The sequence below is a fragment of the Erythrolamprus reginae genome, chromosome 4, assembly GCF_031021105.1.
Source record: "Erythrolamprus reginae isolate rEryReg1 chromosome 4, rEryReg1.hap1, whole genome shotgun sequence".
Taxonomy (NCBI): domain Eukaryota; kingdom Metazoa; phylum Chordata; class Lepidosauria; order Squamata; family Dipsadidae; genus Erythrolamprus; species Erythrolamprus reginae.
Window position 1 is genome coordinate 3,073,630 of NC_091953.1, and position 9,261 is coordinate 3,082,890.

Sequence of the window (9,261 nt, forward strand, 5' to 3'; positions counted from 1 at the left end):
CTTCCAGCAGACGTGGTTGGTAAATGCACAGGAACTGAATTGAAACGTGCCTGGGATAAACATAGACCCATCCTAAGATAAAAATACAGAAAATAGTATAAGGGCAGACTACAAGGATCAGGAGGTCTTTTTCTGCCGTCAATCTTCTATGTTTCTGTGTTTCTTACATGTTTAGATCCACAAAACACGAAAGTTCCGCTTATTTTAACAACCTTTCTCATCCTTAAAATGAGATCCTCACCAAACTCCATAGTGTTTGCATTCGCACAACTAGCAAGAAATGCAGTCTGCATTCACCTGTGAACCCTTGTTAATGTGAACTTGGTTTATTTTTTGCAACTGAGTGCGTTTGGCAAACCCAGCCTGCATTCTTAGTTTAGCATTCAGTAAATTGTGCCAATCCAGATACGGTAATTCACTAGAGGTTGTCCTTGTTTATTAACCACAATTGGGGTTGCGTTGCAATTTTGACATTAAGTGAAGAGTTTCGCTAAGTTCTCCGGTTGCTTCTGATCTTTCCCCCAACTCACCTCAGATTGTGCCCCCTTGTTCTTGTGTTCACTTTCCTATTAAACACACTTCCTTCCTGAAACTTATTATAAAGCATTAATAAGATTGTGGATGTAAAGATTGCATTCACACAAGCAATTAACCTGGTTACTAAATTAACCAGTCTTCTGGGTTCTCTCTATAAACAAAGATGCTGAACTTCACATGTTAAGTTCTTAGCAGTAACAACAACAACAGCCGCCCCGAGTCTTCAGAGAGGGGCGGCATACAAATCTAATAAATAAATAAAATAAATAAACAACAACATTTTGTCTTACACATTGGTAAAAAGAATCAGAATACTAAATATAAACCTGCACGAATTGAACTTATTGATAACCCTCAATCTGTCAAAGACCTTGGAGTACTCATATCCAATGGCCTAAGTCCTAGAGCCCACTGCAACAACATTGCCAAAAAGGCTTTAATCATTCGTCGCAGCTTCTTCTCTGGTAATTTTGAACTGCTAACAAGAGCTTAAAAAACATTTGTCAGACCAATCCTAGAATACAGCTCACCTGTATGGAACCCACATTGCATATCTGACATCAACACAATTGAGAGAGTCCAGAAATATTTCACAAGAAGAGTCCTTCATTCCTCTTCTCACAACAAAATACCTTACTCCGCCAGACTTGAAATTCTTGGTTTAGACAACTTACAACTCCGTCGTCTCAGTTCCGACTTACTTATAGCTCATAAAATCATATACCAAAATGTCCTACCTGTTAACGACTACTTCACCTTCAACCGCAACAACACACAAGCACAAAATCAATTTAAACTCAATGTCAACCGCTCCAAATTGACTGCAAAAAATACGACTTTGGCAACAGAGTAATCAACGCCTGGAATTCACTACCGGATTCTATGGTTTCTACTCCTAACCCCAAAACCTTTAGCCTTAGACTATCTACCATTGACCTCTCCCCCTTTCTAAGAGGTCTGTGTAAGGAGTGTGCATAAGTGCACCACTGTGCCTACCGTCCCTGTCCTATTTGTCTTCTTTTGTTACTTTTTATCATTACTTATCTAATGTTTTATTTGTACAAATTACCACCCTATAATTGCTTGACAAAATAAATAAATAAATAAAAACAACAACAACAACAACAACCACCAGTCCCTTACAATCCCTTATAAATCAAGGAATTACCAGCACAATTTTTTTTAACAACAACAATAAAAACACCGTAATTAAAATCAGATTAAATTATGAGGCCTCAAGTGACTTAAGGTTGCGCTGAGTTGGGCTGCGTTGCTTTGCGGAAGGGCCACGAATTCGGATTGTGGAAGTGAAACGGGAGCAGCTGTTTGGGGCGCCCTTCATGGAAACTGGAAGAGGTTTTGGGGCTTTCAACTGGCCGAGTTGGTTGGAGCTGCTGAGAAACTGCCGTTGAGATAAAAGGAAGCGATCCCTTGTGCTTGTGGTCCTCAGGAACCCACCCAGGCCAGCTGCACTTGCAGGAACCTCCTGGAATCAAGCGGCTTTTCTCTTTCGTTGGCAAAACTGCCCAGTTTCTCCCCAGTTTTTTTTTACCAGCCTTGAGATGCTGGATGGGAGGCTGGCTCAATTTCTCACTCGGCCCTCTCTCCCTGACTGTGTTCCTTCCTTCCTTCCTTCCTTCCTTCCTTCCTTCATTCATTCATTCATTCATTCTTCCCTTCTCTTGATCCCTCTCTTCCATTTCTCCTTCCTTCTTTCCTCTCTAATAATAATAATAATAATAATAATTATTATTATTATTATTATTTATAATAATTTATTAGATTTGTATGCCACCCCTCTCCGAGAACTCGGAGCGGCTCACAACGAGCAATACAAAATACAAATCCAATATTAAAAACAATTTTAAAATGAGAATATTTCATTCATTCAGATCTAGGATGTGTTATTTGAGTGCTCCCTTTATTTATTTTTTTAAGCCGTATATTTCCATGTATAACTTTTAGGCAGGGCTGAGATTTTCTTGCCTTTCACTTCGCTTTTTCTTTGTCGCCGCCTGGTGGCGAATCTGGTCGCTAAAAGCTCTGAAACTTTGAATAAGTGAGTGGATTTAGATAGCAAAAATGCTGGTTGCTTCCTTAATCCTTCCCCTGAAGGTCTTGATGGGACCATGATATGAAGAATTAAATAAAAATGGAAGGAAAGAGAAGGAGAGACACAGCAGCAAGGAAGAGGACTGTTACAAAGACTAAATTAGTAGACCAGCAAAATAATACTACTAATGACAACAACAACAACAACAACAACAACAACAACAACAACAGAGTTGGAAGGGACCTTGGAGGTCTTCTAGTCCAACCCCCTGCTTGGGCAGGAGACCCTACACTACTTCAGACAAATACTGTGGACATATCATGCTTGGACTTCAGTAAGGCATTCGACAAAGTAGACTACTTCTTCCTAAGCTCGGAAAAAAGTGGGACAGAGAGGTACGCCACTAGATGGAGTCACAACTGGCTGAGAAACCTTACTCAATGAGTAGTCCTCAATGGGAGTCCACACAGAGAGAGGTAAGCAGTGTGGTAGCACAAGGTTCCGTTTTAGGTCTAGTATTCTTGAATATGTTAATCAATATGACTTAGATGAGGGAACTGAAGGGGAACTCATCAAATTTGCAGATTGTTGTGGTTGGCTCTGGCCCAGCTCCTGCCCCAAGGAATGTGGAGGTGGATGCAGGGGAAACATCAACATGTCATAAGCCTGTTTTATTGCCGACAGAGTCAGGAAGTGCAGTTTCCTCGGACGAAGAAGAAGGTGGGGGTGACTTGGAAGAGGGGGGCTTGGCACACAGCCCAGGAAGCCAATCTCCATTATCTTCGGTTGATTCGGATGAGGAAGTGTTAGACCCACGCAGGCGCAGAATTATGCATCGAAGAGACCAATTGAGGAAATATTACAGGAGACAAGAGAGGCCACCTGTGTTTGGGTGGGGCTCCAGCAATTAGAGCTGCTGATACAAATAGCAGCGTGCTGGCTTGGCCACTGTGGAAGATTATCTGATCGTTGTTCTTCAGGACTGTGCCTTGCTGTTTCCGGACTTTGTTGATTTTTTACGCCTTTGAAACCAAAGCAGAGCAAAGTGTGTGTGTCTCACTTCGTTGGAAGAAGCAGGGCTGTGAGGTTCCTTCACAGCTGCTAGCTAAGTACTTAAGGACTGATTAAGGGGGTTGTATAGACTACCAGGTTGTTTTGGGATGAGTGCTCTTTGCAATACAAAAAGGGGTGCTTTGTTTCTTTTGAATTTTTGGGATAAAGAACATTGTTTTTGAAACATAGAAACATAGAAGTCTAATGGCAGAAAAAGACCTCATGGTCCATCTAGTCTGCCCTTATACTACTTTCTGTATTTTATCTTAGGATGGATATATGTTTATCCCAGGCATGTTTAAATTCAGTGACTGTGGATTTATCTACCACGTCTGCTGGAAGTTTGTTCCAAGGATCTACTACTCTTTCAGTAAAATAATATTTTCTCATGTTGCTTTTGATCTTTCCCCCAACTAACTTCAGTTTGTGTCCCCTTGTTATTGGGTTCACTTTCCTATTAAAAACACTTCCCTCCTGGACCTTATTGAACCTTTTAACATATTTAAATGTTTCGATCATGTCCCCCCTTTTCCTTCTGTCCTCCAGACTATACAGATTGAGTTCATTAAGTCTTTCCTGATACATTTTATGCTTAAGGCCTTCCACCATTCTTGTAGCCCGTCTTTAGACCCGTTCAATTTGATCAATCTCTTTTTGTAGGTGAGGTCTCCAGAACTGAACACAGTCTTATTCCAAATGTGGTCTCACCAGCGCTCTATTCAGCGGGATTATAATCTCCCTCTTCCTGCTTGTTCTACCTCTAGATATGCAGCCAAGCATCCTACTTGCTTTCCCTACTGCCTGAACTTTCGTGTATGTGTGTGTGTCTGAAATTTGTACCCTTGAATTTTTGGGAGACTCATACCATAGAGCCTGGCAGAACACAGATGATATTAAACTGGCAGGAATAGCTAACAGCCTGGAAGATGGGCTCCAGATCCAGATGGATCCTGATGGACCTGAACACCAAGCTCTATCTAACAAAATAAAATTCAATCAGTATTGGGTGGCTACCGGTATTGATAAGAACGGCGTATTGGTAGCAAAAGTTGAGCTGTGCACACAGCTTTGCTCTTGCTGTGGTCGTGCGGGCGCATCCTAGTGAGAATTTATTTATTTATTTATTTTATTGGTTGATTGATTGATTGATTTGTCCATTACACAATGAAGGTAATAGTGGATATGCTCATAGTGAAATACATGATGAAGGTTATAGAGGAGATACTCATAGTGAAATATATTTAAGAAAGAATAGAAGAGAAGATATAGGAATAGAACATATCAATGAAAGAATAGAAGAAGAGATATAGGAATAGAAGAAAGGTATAGGAGATATAGGAGAGCAATAGGACAGGGGATGGAAGGCACTCTAGTGCACTTGTACTCGCCCCTTACTGACCTCTTAGGAATCTGGATAGGTCAACCGTGGATAATCTAAGGGTAAAGTGTTGGGGGTTTGGGGATGACACTATGGAGTCCGGTAATGAGTTCCACGCTTCGACAACTCGGTTACTGAAGTCATATTTTCTACAGTCAAGTTTGGAGCGGTTAATATTAAGTTTAAATCTGTTGTGTGCTCTTGTGTTGTTGTGGTTGAAGCTGAAGTAGTCGCCGACAGGCAGGACGTTGCAGCATATGATCTTGTGGGCAATACTTAGATCTTGTTTAAGGCGTCTTAGTTCTAAGCTTTCTAAACCCAGGATTGTAAGTCTGGTTTCATAGGGTCTTCTGTTTCGAGTGGAGGAGTGAAGGGCTCTTCTGGTGAAGTATCTTTGGAAATTTTCGAGGGTGTTAATGTCCGAGATGTGATATGGGTTCCAAAGAGATGAGCTGTATTCAAGGATGGGTCTGGCAAAAGTTTTGAAAGCTCTGGTAAGTAGTGTGAGATTGCCAGAGCAGAAGCTACGTAGGATTAGGTTTACAACTCTTGAAGCCTTCTTGGCTATATTGTTGCAGTGGGCTTTGGCACTTAAATCTTTTGTTATTAGTATACCAAGGTATTTAACCGAGTGGGGGTTATCTGTGATAATTTGATTATTCAGTTCGTATTTGGAGTTCAGATTCTTTTTGCCAATGTGTAGGACAGAGCATTTGCAGGAATGTGAGGGGATGCACATGAGAGAGAGAATTCAGCAATTTCCCCCCCAAATTTTCAAAAATTCAGCATTTTTTTGCATCTGCGCATGAGCAGAAGCAAAATCCCCCAACAAAATAAAAAATAAGAATCATTCAGGGAAAGGGAAAGAGGGAGAAAGAGGAAGTAGAAAAGAGAAGGGATGGAAGAGGGGAGGAGAAAGAGTGGAGAGAAGAAGGAGGAGTAGAGAAGGAGTAAGAAGGTAGAAGGAGGAGATAGAGAGAGAGGAAGGGGAATGAAGGAAAACAGACGGATGAATAGGAGTTGAAAATAGGTGCAAAATAAGACATTGATCTTTGACTGATCAAACCAAAATGTATAAATGTGCATATTATTGATATACTGTGGGTATGTGCATTTCAATATAAATGTGAATTGTGGAGACGAAATTTTAAAAAATACAAAAAAACCTGAGATAAAGGTTTTTTTGATGGTGCTGTTGCAGACGCCATCTTGACTTTTTTGACCCCCGCTGCCTCTACCCCATCAAACTCCTTCCGATGAATAACATCTTTATTTAAATGGTCAGCAGCTGCTTTTCCTCCCTCGGAACAGAATGCCTTTTTTAAAGAGCAGACACCTGAAAACAGGACAAGAAATACAACAACCCCCACAAACACAGATGAAAGAATCTTGTTTAAAACCACGAATCTCAGTCGGTGCCTAAAAGTTCAAGAGGAACGAAGCAGATCACGGAACGAGTCGCCTCTCCATATCTGGTGAGAAAAGATTAAAATCCATCCAGGTTTCCAGCACAGCGGAGTTTCTCGGAAGGGGGAAAAAATCCGTTTAAAATCTCCTTGCCAGGGTCTTTAACAAACCGTTGTTTGGAAAATGGGGGATTTAAGGGCACTTCATTAAGCACCGTGATTTGAAACTTTCTGCAAGAGTCCGTGTTGCCCAAGGTGAAACAGGAAGTACAGGGGCAAAGGTGAATTACCTAGTTCTACCTGCCCTGCTTATAAAGCACTTAAACGGCCAGTTTCACCTGGGTTGCAGCTGGCAGGTTGAAAGTACAGGAAGTCCTTAATTTGCAGCCAGAATAGAATAGAATGTTGGAATGAAATAGAATAGAATAGAGTAGAGAATGGAATGGAATAGAATAGAATAGAATGGAATAGAGTACAGAGTAGAATAGAGTAGAGTAGAGTAGAGAATAGAGTAGAGAGTAGAGAGTAGAGAATAGAACAGAACAGAACAGAGAATAGAGAATAGAGAATAGAACAGAGAGTAGAGTATAGAATAGAATAGAATAGAATGCAATACAGAATAGAATAAAATAGAATAGAGAATAGAGTAAAGAATGGAATAGAACAGAGTAGAGAATAGAATAGAATAGAATAACAAGAGGTGGAAGGGACCTTGGAGGTCTTCTAGTCCAACCCCCTGCTTAGGCAGGAAATCCTACAGCACTTCAGACAAATGGTTACCCAACATCTTCTTAAAATCAGCATGAATTGCTGCAATTATTCAGTTAGTAACACTTTTGTCAGGTGGTTGCAAAGGGGATCACGGGACTCTACATCCATCATAAATGTGAATCAGTTGCCAAGCAACTGAATTTTAATCACATGACCAGGGAGGATCATGAAGGCCACAGCCGCGAGAGCAATCATGGGCCTTCCCAGATATGCCCATATCTCGTCAACACTCCGCGGCCTTCACTGGCTGCCGATTAGTTTCCGGTCACAATTCAAAGTGTTGGTAATGACCTATAAAGCCCTTCATGGCATCGGACCACGTGGATTTTCCCCGTTGCAAATGAATGGGTGTCCATAAAATAGAGAGGTGAATGAATATCATGAATTAGTCGTGCAACGTTTTATCAATTACAGTACGATATTACAAATTCAGGTGACCTCTTAAAAATCAAGAGAACTCAGTGATGTTGTTCTCACCACACATTTGTGATGCAACAAATAAATCACATTGCCTAAAATGATACACTATATACAGTATGTTATTATTGAACCGCAGTAACAGAATAACAGAATTGGAAGGGATCTTGGAGGTCTTCTAGTCCAACCCCCTGCTATAGCAGAAGATCCTAGGAGATTTAAGACAACTGGCTGTCCAGTTTCTTCTTATAAACCTCCACTGATGGAGCACCCACAACTTCTGGTGGCAAGTCGTTCCACTGGTCAATTGTTCTCTCCTTGGTTAGTTTCCACCCGTTGCTTCGTGTTCTGTCTTCAGGTGCTTTGGAGAATAGATTGACCCCTAAATCTCCTTTGCCGCAGCCCTTCAAATATTGGAAAACTGCTTCTAGATTAACCCGTTGTAGTAATCTGTTTAATTTAACGCTACACGTTTAGCCACCAAAAAACCTCTATCGAGGTTAATGTTAATTAAATTTAGAAATCGTTAAAGAACATTTATTTCCATTAGGTCTTTCCTTAACTGAGTTAAACAGGCTGTGTAATGCCAGAATGGCTTAGCATGATGGTTTGGTTCAACCAACATGTTAATATGGTAGGAACACCAACGTGTTAGCTTTATTTTAGTCCAAAATCAGTGTCTGGTGGCATTTTTTCCCAGCCTAAACACGCTTTATTAAAAGGTCTCTACTTTCAATGGCTGAATTACCACATCACGAACCCCAAAGGACTATTAGTACTGCTACAAATTACTAGATCGGCACAATTGTTATTTTTACACTCCGAAGCAAAACCTTTCCAAATAGTCCCAGAGGGACATTAATAAAGAGGAAATTGTCCATTGTTGCAAAGGAATAACATTAAAATTACAGTGGTACCTCTACTTAAGAACTTAATTCATTCCGTGACCAGGTTCTTAAGTAAAAAAATGGTAAGTAGAAGCAATTTTTCCCATGGGAATCAATGTAAAAGCAAATAATGTGTGCAAACCCAATTAGGAAAGAAATAAAAGCTTGGAATTTGGGGGGGAGGAGGAGGAGGAGGAAGAGGAGGAAGAGAGTCGGTGCCCAGAGCGAAGGGAGCATTTCTTTTCTCTGGAAGCTGGCCTTCAAATATTGGAAAACTGCTTCTAGATTAACCCTAGAGGTTTATTCCCTCTCCAAGCGCCCAGAGAAAGGAAAATGCTTTGTTCGCTCTGGACTGCCAAAGCCTCCTTAAGCGCCACCGCAAGGCTCCTCTGGCAGCCTAGAAAAACCCAAGATGGCCGGGATTAAAGGGGGAATGGCAGGAAACTGGCAAGGCCTTCGTGCCGCTCTCAAATTTCCTGGGAAATTTTTCCAGGTTTGGGTTCTTAAGTAGAAAATGGTTCTTGAGAAGAGGCAAAAAAATCTTGAACACCCGGTTCTTATCTAGAAAAGTTCTTAAGTAGAGGCATTATTAAGTAGAGGTACCACTGTATTTAGGAACAAGGAAGTGATAAGACCTCCGTGTCATCCTGGTTTCTTGTCCTGCCAAGCCACATTTTAACCCTGTTGCCATGTTGTGGGAACGCAGCCACTGTCTGATTTACATTATTATTATTTTTTACCGAAGACATAATCTCCTCT

General features: G+C 40.9%; 1 protein-coding gene across 1 annotated transcript in view; it reads right to left on the minus strand.

Moving 5' to 3' along the window:
- Nucleotides 1-7,574: 7,574 nt before the first annotated feature.
- P2RY2 (purinergic receptor P2Y2) overlaps nt 7,575-9,261 on the minus strand; it is a 38,254-nt gene continuing 36,567 nt past the window's right edge. The window contains exon 2 of the mRNA XM_070751614.1: nt 7,575-9,261. This exon is cut by the window's right edge and continues 1,346 nt beyond it. The gene's annotated coding sequence lies outside the window, so the exon portion shown is untranslated.